Genomic DNA, 13,843 nt, shown 5'->3' with positions numbered 1-13,843 from the left:
CAGCACTTTGTCTTCAGCTGTGGTTGTTTTTAAAAGTGCTCTATAAATAAAGCTGGTATGGTATGGTATGGTATGGTCATGCCAAGGTATTTAAAGTTGTCCACTGATTCAACAGTTTGGTTATTGATGGTGATGGAGTGCTGGGGTGTGGGGGGGACAAGATGAGTTCTTTTGTTTTTGTGACGTGGTGGAGATGGTTGTGTTCACTCCACTTGGTGAACTGCAAGACTGTGTTTAGGTTTGCAGGTGGCTGGAGCTTGTCCCAGCAGTCGAGGGGTGAGAGGTGGGGTACAACCCCGACTGGTCATCAATTATTCACAGGGTTGACACTCAAAAGCCCCGCTTCCACCAAGCAGTTCGGTTCGGTCGTATTCACAGGGCACACATTTTCCAGTGTTTCCAGTGCCTAATCTCGGGACTGATCCCCAAATAACCGAGACGAGCTGTCCCACTTTTTGCCAGACTAAACCGAAGGTGGCGCTACAACACTGCAGACCGTTGATTGGTCAAAAGAATAATCACTTACAGTGTGACAGCGGCTGCATTTCTCCTGGCCGCACACAGTCTTCTATGAAACGAAGCTTGATTGTTCTTTTTAACAAAGAGCTACATGCCAATCACAAAGAAGACAATTCCTGCATGTCCTCCAATGTTGCGATTTGTTTACTGTGTCCTTTTTCTTCTTCGTTGGATTCATTACACTGTATCCCGCTGCTATGGTGTCACACTGTTATTCAACTGAATTGGCCATCGGCATCTGGCTTACACAGAGCCTACTATGAGGCGGCATGGTTGACTGTGGAAACACAAACAGGGTCAGGCTTTGCCAATCCAAACCGTACCAAACTGTACTGATCTGATACGGGCTAAAGGCAAACAACATTTCACACACACACACACACACACCCACACACACACCATATTAAGTCCTTCCCAAACCAATAGGCTGGGAGTGGACTTGATGAACACATGCATTGCTGATAGTGTCCTGTGGTCATCATAAAGGACGCAACCTACAACTCTAAGTTCTGTGCAAGTGTCCATACAAACCCTGTTAAACTAAGACAGATATTCACTGACTGTCAGATGTTTACTACTTAACATGACCCCTTTACAACCTATGTCATCATAAAGATGAGCATGCATTTGGCAACAAAAGTGGCGTTTAGCTCCATACATTTTATCCAATTTATTGCTCTTTAAATGCTAAATTAAAGCTGTAAACAGCATAAAAATGTCTGGTTGTTCTGTGGTCAGTTGTCAGAGATGATAATATACCATGGAGTCAGCTTCTGACCATTACAGAGCAGCCAGTGTTTTGGAGCAAAGAGCAACCAAGCTAACTGGTGACTCTCAGCTGAACGTGTCAGTGATTGTCAGTTAAGAGTCACTAGTTAACAGGGTCACATTTTACACTGACACACCAGTGGCGTCTGCGGCTGTTACTAAATGTGTGGAAGAGGAAAATCAACCACCAGTGCCCTGTTCTACGAAGCAGGATTACTGCCTAGCGAGGTAGCTTTGAAGATAGGTTTCGGATTCCCTGTTCTACGACACGGGATCACTCCTCAGCGAGGCGAGTCTCCATGGCAACGTACGCTGAACGGCTAACCTGCTCCGGGGCAGGTTAGGTTCCAGATTGAACTCGCGGACTATTAAAACCCCGCCCACTGACCAATGAGCCCTCACGAAAAATGGCTTGTCCGTTCTTAGAGGATCCCGTGGACATCGGAGCCCGACCCACTCTCTTTTTCTGATGACCACCTTTATGAAAGTTACCGGTTTTCCAGGGAGGGGTTGGTAGTACATGACACTTTCTACAGGTAGTTAAAGGGAATGAAGAACTCTCATTGCCGTAATAAGATCATCAGTGCCAACACTTCTGTTCCATGACAATATTTTATTGCCCATATTAAAATTGTGACAGGAATTCATGTAGGACTCATGTGGGCTACATATCACACAAAAAATGTAAACACGATAGGAATGAACAAATGAATAAATTCATCTAAGAACTAAATCAGATATGTTGCATGTTACAGTAAAAGTGCATGGTAAACAGTGCTATTTCAGGATGATAATGGCACAAAATATTTTATTTGCACTACACCACTACACTTACGCATTTAGACTGTCAGCAATTTTCTGCCAGCACTCCTTCCGTGCTTTAGCAGCGGCGACGGTGTTGCTTTTAACGTTAATTACATGTTTCAGCTCGTCATACTTCCTCATGAACACCTCGTGCTCCTCCTGAGTGAAGTATGCGGTCCTACTCTCTCCGCCTGCTCTGACACTCCAGACTGCTCCATGTTCGCGATTCCGCCTTATATGTGTTCACGCGCTCATTGCCTAGCTGGGTCCACTTATGAGGTTGATAACCAGCGTCGTAAAACCGTGTAGCGAGACCGCCGGCTACCGCGCTCAGTTCAGCGAGGTAGCTCGAAGGCTATCTCGCTAGACTGAACTTGCTTCGTAGAACAGGGCCCAGGATGACACTACAACAAATCAACAGAGGAAAAGGGCAAGAACAAGCACTGCACTCAAACTGATCCAGCAAGTCGTCCAAACAGCATCCTCCACTCACCTTAATCAGGAGTGAAGAGAAAATCAGCTTCAGATGAAGAACAGCAGAGGTCATAGAGCTGGTTGGCTCAGAGGACGAGAGGAGTCCAGCTAAACCAGTGTACAATGCTAAAACTTAATGTTTATTCTAGTTTTTAACAGCAACAGACAGTAACATACCGCCAGCTGCAGCATGAACAGATCATGTGACAAACATTAAGTTTTTGTCTCACAGAATAATCAGCAGAGCCAAAGACGTGTGGCCCCTGTGACTGAAAAGGTGGTTCCAGTTCATGGAGCACCCTCTTTATGCATCACCCTCCATTCTCCTGCTATGATAAAGCTGATGGAGATCATCATAAACAAACACATAAACTGTGAGTCAAGGATTGTGTCTTTTTAAAAAAATGCATGAAAGTTAAACATTTGAGAGGTGTCATGACTGGTTGAAACAAAGAGGTATTTCAGGGTTATAGCAGTCAGGGTCTGACAAGCAGACAGAAAGAAGCTCTGCTGTCTAAAGAATCAAACCTCAGCTCAGACTGAGAATTGACTGATTAAATAAACAACAGGATTTTTCAGCAGAGTTTTTACTAATTTACTATTTTTGACATTTTGTAAAAACAAACCAAAACAGATTAAAATTATTCTAATTTTTTAACTAAATAACTAATAATAAAAATAAGACTTTTATGTGATTGTTGATTGTTTGTATAGCTTGTCATGGGGCAGCAAAAGCACTCAACCCTCAATTAACCCCTTGTTGTTTGTATATTTGTTCAAACAGTGTGAGGACACACAGAAATTCTGCTCCCAGCACGAACCAATGTTTTAATTGTTTTGTCAGTTTAATATTAGGACCCAATGACAGACCCAACCTGGAGGCTGAATGGTTTTGACAGGTTATTCTGGTAGATGAAAGCAGGCTTGAGACTGGGCTGGAGTGGTCTGGGCTGAGCAGGGCAGGCAGAGGAGTTGAAGGTGGATAAACCAAACAGGCTGAAATGAAACTGTGGGCTGCTGAAAACTGAAGTGAGGATGATTGAAGCTTGAATTGTGGTGGAGCAGACGTGGGGGATCCGACACAGGGATAAAAAAGTAAACTGATGTCCAGGTAAAAAGAAAACACCAAAAAATACAAAAGATCAAAAGTCAGCTCAGAGAAACGACCTGAATGTCTGTACACTAACAGACACTGAACGATCTGGCAGAGTCTGGATTTCTGAGCTGGGTTAATAAACCACATGGCTTGATGAGGAGATTAGGTGCAGGTGAGGAGAATCAGAAGTCTGAACCGTAACTGTGGGGCGCAATCCCAAACTGCCCCCTACACCCCTTAGTTTGTGTGCTCTCACGGAGAGTCCGCCACATCGAGGGCCGTCCCAAACCACGTACTGCAGAGGGGGAGTGGACCGTGCAGCCCTTGAATAGCAGTCAGGCCAGCCCCCAACACTGCTGAGGGTGTCCCTTATTTTTCTGGCTCAAAGTTGGCAACCCTATACACGACCGCAAATAATCAACCAGTTAACTAATGACACCATGAAAGAGACGCAGATACAGATTGCCTCATCATTAAGGAGAACCTCCTGGAAGACCCCATCACACAAACTCAAACTGCGCATGTCTACCACTCATAAACCCCAGTAAACCTGAACAAACAGTTGTTATCAGTGAGTCAATCAGGTAAACAAAGAGCAAGAGAAAGTTTGGCGATCTTGAACAGAGTAAATGTTTGTGGTGTTTCCAAGCGCACTGTGGAAAACCTCAGTAATAAAATCAGTAATGTGAAAGCTGATTTGAGGAACAAGTGCTGCAGCAATGCCCCAGTACCTCGATGAATAACTTTTAAAGCAGAGAACTCCAAGATTTCACCACAAACATCATTAAGGACCCAGACACATAAAAGCAAAGGGGGAATCAAACTTGTTAAACTGACGGCAGTGAGCTTCGCCGGTTTGAGACTTGGATTGTCTCCCTTATGTCATCTGTTCACTGAAAGAATGTGTCTCCTAAATCTAAATTTGTTGTATGGCTACTGTTGGAAATGAGGTGAGGTGTATGACATACATCTAAGTGTTACTTGTACTGTTTTCAAACACTGCCTTGCAGGGTTCCTCTAACTGGGTGCTCAGTAATCTTCCCACACTGCTATCCTGACAGAGCTACTTTTCCCAAGCTGCCTTACAGGGTACCTTTTACTGTTCACCTCAGTCAGTTTCCCACACTGCGATCCTTACAGGGTACATTTTCACAGATAGTTTGTCACTCAAAATGATGTCTTAGCTCTAAATTTCTCAAATACTTAAACTACTTCTTGTTGGAGATGCGATGCTATCAATCTGACCAAAATACCTTGAAATTATTAATCTGACTCCATTCTCCTCTCACCTCTTTCCGCGCAGTTCGTTGATGGGGTAAGATCAGGAGTCGTCCTGGTTCTCAGCTGAACATAAATTTATTAACAATAGGTCAAGAATATGCATTTACAGAGATCTCTGGTGCAGCCTCATTTCCCTGTTCCCTACATGTTGCAGAGACAGTTCATGAGACTGCTCCTGACTCTCTATCTCAGCACCAATATATATTCACTAACAGAGTTTCTCTAAGGAATGTAGGTTCAGACATCTTCTTATTGGCTCTCCAGGTGTTGTCCCCCTCTGATTGGCTGCTGGCCGTCTTCTGTCTCTGTCTGTGACTGGCATTCATCAAGTGGGTGATCAGCCCCCCTTCACTTATCTGTAGAGAAACTGTTAGGCACACAAATCTCGCTTCCTTCCTTCCTTTAATTGTTTACCCTCCTTACTTTGACTGAAACTCCTCAACTCTAAAAAAAGTAATTACTGACTTGCGTTATTCATGTTACACAGTTACTTCTTTTTATTATTAGGTATAAACATTAACTTCACTTGTGGTCACTCTCTACTCTGGGTGCTCCATAAAATCCCAGGAGTCCCCAGCCCCCCTCAAGTGTCCCGCAATTCATACCAACAACAATGAGCACATGTGTACAACCAAGTTAGCAACAGCACATCTGTATAGTATTGTTAATAAAAACATGTTTACATGGGCTATATATTCTTTCACTACACATGGCCACCTTTCCAAAGGATTGTCCATTGTCTTTAAATATTTTGTCTCAAACGGTAACACATTTGCGTGATGTCTGTTTTTAAACAGCTAAACAGCCGCTGTAATCCTGCTGTTAGCACCTATAATAGCGGGGTGTTCCTTCATTAAACTTAACGCTCGTTTGGGCTATCAATCTAGCTCATGCTTACTGCTAATCAACTTTTTTTGAAAATGTTTTTTTGTACAAATGGTTTGTTTTTCTTGCAAATGGCTCGTCATGCATGGGCTCTGGACTTTCGGGCTGAAGCGTGCTTAGGCACAGTACGGTTTGTCAGTGTGACTGCGCCCTAAGAGACCATTGAAAGGCTCAGGAAACCTCTGCAGGTGTTTACAGTTCATCAGCTGATTAGAGTGAGACACCATCAGTTTTAGTCTATTCAACTTTTTTCATCAAATACTAATGTTATGACACTGGTTTTGTCTTTTCATGAACTGCAAGCCATAAAAAGGCTTTTGAATGTGTCCCCTGAGGTATCTTGTGGGGTGATCTTCATTAATATGGAATCAATGGCCTGTTGTTACAGGCTGTTGAGTCTCTGTATTTCTGGAGTGACAGTATGGTCTGTATTGCCAACAGTGAGTCAAACTGGTTCACGGTCAGGGTTGGACTCTGCCAGGGCTTCCCTTTGTCCCCGATTCTCTTCATTACTTTTGTGGACCGGATTTCTAGGTGCAGTCAAGAGGCGGGGGGAGTCAGGTTCGGGGGTCTCAGGATCCCATCTCTACTTTTTTCGGGAGATGTGATCCTGTTGGCCTAATCCAACACTGATCTCCAGCTCACAATGGGACGGTTTGCAGCTGAGTGTGAAGCAGCCGGGATGAAGATCAGCACCTCTAAGTCTGAGGCCATGGTTCTCAGTCGGGAAAGGGTGTACTGCCCACTCCAGGTCTGGAGAGAGTCTTTGCCCCAAGTGGAGGAGTTCAAGTTTCTCTGGGTCTTGTTCACGAGTGAGGGGAAATGGAGGAAGAGATTGACAAACAGATCGGGGCTGCTTCAACAGTAATACGGACGGTATCCCGGTCTGTTGTGGTATTGACGGAGTTGAGCCAGAAGGTAAGGCTCTCAATTTATCTCTCAATCTATAGCTGCGTTTCCACCAAGCAGTTCGGTTTGGTTCGTCTCAGGACGGCACCCTTTTAGCGGCGTTTCCACTGACTCATCCCAGGACGGATCCCTAAACACCGAGACGAGCCGTCCCACTTTTTTGGGACCCTTTCGTATGGGTGCCAGACTGAACCGATTAACTCTCGGGAGGTGGAGCAACACACTGCAGACGGTTGATTGGTCAAAAGAATCCTCACTTACCCCGACAGCGGCTGCATGTCTCCTGGCGGCACACAGACTTCTCTGAAACAAAGCTTGATTGCACTTTGTAACAGAGAGCTACATGCCAATCACTGAGAGGACAAAATGCTGCTTGTCTTCCATCCGTGCTCTTTGTTTACTGTGTCGTGTTTAATTCTTTGTTGGATTTAATAGTGGGGTAAACTGCTACGGCGTCGCGCTATTGTTTACCAGTTGCGGCTTTCTGCATACAGCTCACACGCTGCCCACCACGAGAGGGCACAGTTTGCTGTGGAAACGCAAACGGGATCAGGCTTAACTGTACCAAACCGAACCAAACCGTACTGAACCGACCCGGACTGCTTGGTGGAAACGCAGCTTTTGTTCCAACCCTCACTTATGGCTATGAGCTGTGGGTAGTAATCAAAAGAACAAGATTGCGACTGAAATGAGCTTCCTCTGCAGGGTGTCTGGGCTCAGCTTTAGAGATAGGGTTTGGAGCTCAGACATCAGAGAGAGGCTCGAAGTAAGGCCACTGCTCCTTCGTATCGAGAGGAGCCAGATGAGGTGGCTGGACCCTTCCCTGGGGAGGTGTTTCAAGCATGCCCATCTGGTAGGAGACCACAGGGTAGACCCAGGACACGATGGAGAGATTATATCTCTCAGCTGGCCTGGAAACATCTTGGTGTCCCCCCAGAGGAGCTGGTGGGCGTGGTTATGACGGGGGCCACTGGTCTTTCCTGGCATCATTGCTGCAACCCGGACCCTGATAAGAGGTGGAAGATGGATGGATGGATGTAAACCATTATCATAAAATTACAATTCAAAGAAATAAATACTGAAATACTTCACACTCTGTGTACTGACTCTAAATAATAGAAAATAAACCAATAAATTACTGGATTGCAATTGATAATAGATTCTTTCCACAGCTCACAGTTTGATCAACACTAAGTCAAGGGTCACATTTTGCACAGTTTGGCTGTTTTGGCACAAAGACATATCTGTCTCATGCTAACAGCGTGCATGTCCTGCTGTGTGAGCACAGCAGGGTGTCTGAGACTCGTGGGTCTGGGAGCATTTTGATGGAATTGGCTTCGCAGGGAGTTTTGTTTTACAGTGACTGTACAAAAGCTGGAGGGCCTTTGACAGATCATGAGAAAAATTTTATCCACCAGAGCAAACGCATGGGTGAAAGTAAAACATCACTATCTCACTTTACATCACTTCAGGAAAGTCTCTTTTCTCATGGTCTTTACCAGCTGCAGGGTGCATATTTGTGCTTGTTTTAACTTAGTAATGAGATTGTGTAAACTTGAATTTGTCTTGTAAAGGTTTTCTGTTCCTGTAGAAACAACTGGTGCATTGAGTTGTTACCATCCTGTGGAAAAAGTGCTGAAAAGGATCTGAGTTAGATATTTATTTCTCTTCCTGCTCTTGATGAAGGCGGATGCTTTTCTTCTAGCTTCCTCCTCCACAGCTGTCCTGCCTCCTCTTGGTCAGTCTCTGTCTGAACTGTCAGGGCCTCTCTTTGTATCCTGTCTGAAACCTAAAATCATAGATTTGATCGACTGGTCTCTCTATGCAATTGATCAAATTTTCTTAACGCGGAAACTGGGCAAAGGGGAGCCTGCCTGCCCTTATGGAACGTTTATAGCCAGGTATACCATCGATTTTTGGAATACGTAGGGGGTCATATGACTGTCAAACCTTTCTGATGCTGAAGATGTCTACATAATATCTATGTATCTGTTTGGATTTGTCAGTTTCCTGATTTATATGGCTAACTTCAGAGGACACAAACGGCACTTATGGCAATTAACAAGCTGCCCATCATTGAGGGATTGTGCAGGGCCATCAACACTGAGACTCGAGTGATATGCAAACTTAATCACAGGCAAGATGTGATTCCTGGACTTCTTCGCAGGATGGATGACAACTTGTAGAGTCCTTGTCATTATCTTCTTTTTTTTTTATTATTTTCTTAGACAGAATGCAACTGAAATGTAATTTTGTTGCTCTGAAACATGTGCGAAGACGAATATAGCTATCAGCGCCATCATCATCATCATCATCATCATCATATTTTGGTTTGATATTACAGATAGCACAATGAAGTTGTAATTCTTGGCAGCCGATGACTTTAATACCACTGATGCATCCAAATTCCAGGCCGAGCATCTCAGTGTGGCAGAAATTGTGCCAGATGTTGCCTGGGACATCAGGGACCCTGTTGTGGATGAATTTCTGCCTCTACCAAAGACTTCTGATTGGCAGAGGATCGCCATGGGCTTTGGGGAGTGCTGGAACTCTCCCAACAAGCGTGGAAGCAATGGAGGTGAAGTGCCATGTAAAACAGGCTCCCAGAATACAGATTACATGGAAGCTACTCTATTGTACCAGGAGTTGTGTGTGTAGATATGTGTGTGTGTGTGTGTGTGTGTGTGTGTGTGTGTGTGTGTGTGTGGGGGGGGGGGGGGGGGGGGGGGGGGGGGGGGGGCTTCAGGACAAGAAGCTGGAGGTCTCAAAAGGTGCCTCTCTTCTTGACACTCCGTATGTTTACATGCAGTTTAAGACATCGGGCTATGAGTTCAGCCAGCCAGCACAAGATCAGACCACTAAGGGGCCGTTTACACGACAGGTGAAACACAAAAGTTTTCCTGCATTTCGGCCTCACGTTTAAACAGAAAAAGCGTTTGGTTGATGTACAACGCAAATTTTTGAAAACAGCTGCCAGAGTAGATTTTTTTTTAGACAGCGCCAACACTGTTGTGTAAACAGTAAGCTGGCATTTTTAGTGGAAATGCTGACGTCATTCTCCACTTCATGCGAGCGCATACAACAGGACAAAAGTAAGGTTTCTTATTTCATGTTTATCTATATGTACCTTCTCTGTTTTTTGTCTTGTCTTATTCCTACTTAAGTCTTTACATGTGTTATGACCTAGAAGTATTTATATACAGTTCAGTTAGGCAGAAGAAAGCACACTATACTATAAGTAGGAACTAACAGTACATGATATTATTTTACATTTGTTTAATTTGTTGATTTTGGGAAAAATGATTGGAGTACTGTCATTTCATGTTAGTTTGTTAAAAAAAACTGGAAAGTCCTTATTGATTCTTTTGTTTTTTTAAATGTGTGACTCCACTGACCCGCGTTAGAGGTGACGTGCAGGGTCAGGGGGAATGTGGAGAGAAAAAAAAGTGCTTGTACGCTGTGTCTTTGTTGTGAAGGATCCGATGCTTCAGGAGGAAAATAATCTAAAAGAAATACAGCACCAGGAGAATAAAGTTGCCACACGGAAGACAGAGTCCTGGTCAATTTATGGGTGCAACACATGTTTTTATCCCTTTAGTATTTCTAGATACCTCCAGTGTTCCCTCTGGGGAGCCCTCTCCACTGGGAGTGGTGGTCGGCTGTGGTTGCAGGGGCCTATCATACTGGTCCCTGGTGGTGGGTAGTGCCCACTACACCCCTTCCCCGGGGCCTGTGCTCGGGTTCCTGTGACTGTGGCCGGTTCTCTGCTCCTGGTGCAGACGGCCCCTCTAATGGTGCTTCCTCCATCGGTTCATATGTACTCAACTTTATCAGCTTCTTCTATTTGTATGTATGTGTGTGTGTTTGCGACTGTTTACCATGGGTTTCAGGGATGGGTGGGCATGTTTTTGATTGTTTTTAACTGCAATGTAAAGCACTTTGCGTTACATCTTTTGCATGTATGAAAAGTGCTTTATAAATAAAGTTTTGCTTGCTTGCTTGATTGATTGATTGTTATGATCATCGTCAACCACCGTGTTGTGCTTGTGTTACTCAATCTGCTGAATCTGCTGACTGTCTTTATACAAAATGAGCATCTGTTGCTCCACTTCTGCTTTTAGTATTCACCAATACACCAGATGATTGGCCCGACTCTTCTTCAGTGGAGCTTTGAAGAATGCAGCTTCTGGACAAGACAGTTATAGCACCAACTACAGGCTTGGCATGCTTACTGCAGTGTTTTCAAACCCCTGGTGTTTCACTGCATTTTCACTGCGTTTTAGCGTTTTCCATTTTTTCATTGTGTAAACAGAGCCAAAGATTTATGTAAATAGTTTAGTTGGACTGAGAATGGACTGAGCATGACTCGACTGACTCACATAGATAACATGATGACTATCAGACTTCGGTTGGATTCAATAGGCCCTGGTGCACCTCTGCGTCCAGCGTCAACACATTTCAACCAAAAGAGGAAATATTCAGCTGGTAGGCCCTGCCCCCCAAAGTTCCTGGACAACTTGAAAATACTACCTCCCAGTCAGAGCTGTATTGTGGGTTAAATTTACAGCCCGAGAGCTAAATTTAGACTGCAGTTCCTGCAGCTGAAAAGGAAAAAGTCCTTAGCTCCTAGGAACAGTTCCTACAGCTGAAGAGCATCTTTTGTCAGAAGTTCTGAGGGGGACTGTTTTTTTTTTTTTAAACTGCAACACAAATTTGAGTTTTTCTTCTTTTCACTGTCAGTTACTTCTAATGAGCTCATATCTTTTTGATACCGACAGCTTTCAGCTGTTGTTTTCTTTTGAAGCAGTGCATTCTCACATTTGTCTCCTGAAAGAAATGTCTGTAGATTCAGGTGGATCTTCATTGCTATTTCTCACAGCCAGGATTTCAGTCTGGATGGTTTGGGAGTCTTGCTGCACTGTGGAGAATTTACCACGTCAGGACTGGAGTGAGCCCCTGTGTATGCGGATGCCGTTGTGCAAGTAAACGTGACCTTTCACTTAATCCACAGATTGAAATCCGGGCCTTCTGGAGGCTGCCATTGTGATGGAAGAACATCCCTGTGCTTCATAGGTGAGGAGAGGCCCTCGCTGTGCAGAATGCATTAAACAGCTCCAACCCTTCAGCCTCTGGTGAAGGGCCCTGGCAGGGGAAAGTAGCTGAAATACCCACCTGCCATCTCCGTAATCCACAGGTGCTGCTGTCAGCCCCCCTCAACAGAAACACAGACTCCTATAAGAGCTGCTTGTTCATCTTTGAGAGAGCTCTGTCATTCCAGTCCATATGTTCAGTGATTGAAAACCCAATAAACTCTAGCATACAGGGCTTCCCTGCAAGGCGACTTTCTCATACACTCCCTTGCAGTTTTGCACCATCTTGTCTCACAGTCACATCTCCTGTGTGTGTTCACCTGTGGGTATGCCTCTTCTGCAATATGTAACTCACAGAGGTGTAATAGTGTGGTTGTTCCATCCTTGATGTGTGGTCAGAGAAAGTAATAATGCAGACCCACTGCATGCCTCCAAATCACCTGGAGACATCATGTCCCCCCTGGCTGCTTCACTCTCTAAATTTCATTGAGAAAACGATTCAAACGAACCTCACATGCTTTATTTATTTTACTGTATGCCACCATTTGCTCCAGGTACATTATTGTGAGATCATGAGACAGAGAAGTTGTTAGAAGGCAGCGCTGCCAGTCAGATCTGATCTCCCTGGTATTCCTGAGTGCTGTGGAAGCAGGGGGTTGCAATACACACTGCACACAGCTGATTTTCATATGTGTCAGGCTGTGTGCAGGGGGATCACTCTGTAACAAAAGCATGACGCTGGTGCTGCTAATGTTTTCCACGTTTCTTTAATGGTTAATCCAGCAGAATAAGAACAGTCTTGGTGAAAACGTTATCTTTAATGCTAAATTAGGTAAAACTTTAAAATACTGCCCGGTAATAGCGCTGGAATAGTGCTGCAATAGCACTGCAATAGTGCTGCAATAGTGCTGCAATAGCGCTGCAATAGCGCTGCAATAGTGCTGCAATAGCACTGCAATAGTGCTGCAATAGCGCTGCAATAGCACTGCAATAGCCCTGCAATAGTCCTGCAATAGCACTGCAATAGCGCTGCAATAGCCCTGCAATAGTGCTGCAATAGCACTGCAATAGCACTGCAATAGCCCTGTATTAGCACTGCAATAGTCCTGCATTAGCACTGCAATAGCGCTGCAATAGCACTGCTATAGTGGGGTAATAACCCTGCAATAGCACTACAATAGCACTGCAAAAGCCCTGCAATAGCACTACAATAGCGCTGCAATCGTGGGATAATAGCGCTGCAATAGCACTACAATAGCACTGCAATAGTGGGGTTATAGTGCTGCAATAGTGGGGCAATAGCGCTGCAATGCTATTACCCCACAGTGCTATTGCAGCGCAATTGCAAAGCTATTGCAGTGCTATTGCAGTGCTATTGCAGCGTTATTGCAGTGCTTTTACTGGGCAGTATGATAAAGTGTTACCATAATTAATTTTGCAACAGCTCTGTAAATACAGAAACACAAGCATACAAGCTTAATGTGGCTACAGACTGCAGTACATCCCCGTCTACTGGATGACGTGAGTTTTAAGCCCTTGCTTACTCAGATACATGGTATTAATCTTCATTTTGTTCTGTAAATTCATGTTCATGCTTTGCAATAGATATTCTGCACACTCACATAGTAAATATCAAAGCAGACTACAGGTGGTTGGACTTCTTAAGTCCAAGCTAGCAAACAAGACAGGTGGCGAAAAGGCTACACAACATGCAACACTTATTTTCCCTAACAGCAGTCTGATTTCTTTCAAAATCTATCTGTCTCTATGTTTGGGACTCTCTCACACTGGCCATCCTTACCATGACCAAGCACATTTCAGTCCTAAAGTTCAGTTGGTTTAGCCAGTCTGACCGCAAGTTCACATGTAATGTACTTCTCTTTGGCACGCTTCAGGGAGGTGTGCTTCAGTGTGGTGCACTACATCATGAGCATGCAGGCATGATGTTTGATCCATGATGCAAGATTGCTGACACCACTCCTCTTGATCATTCTAAATACTAAAGGTGTCAGAGGGC

Source organism: Halichoeres trimaculatus, unplaced genomic scaffold (genome assembly GCF_033239565.1).
Source record: "Halichoeres trimaculatus isolate MK-OKI-2021-1 unplaced genomic scaffold, fHalTri1.1 fHalTri1_scaffold_10, whole genome shotgun sequence".
Lineage (NCBI taxonomy): Eukaryota > Metazoa > Chordata > Actinopteri > Labriformes > Labridae > Halichoeres > Halichoeres trimaculatus.
The sequence above is the reverse complement of the archived record's forward strand: the minus strand, read 5'-3'. Positions refer to the sequence as shown.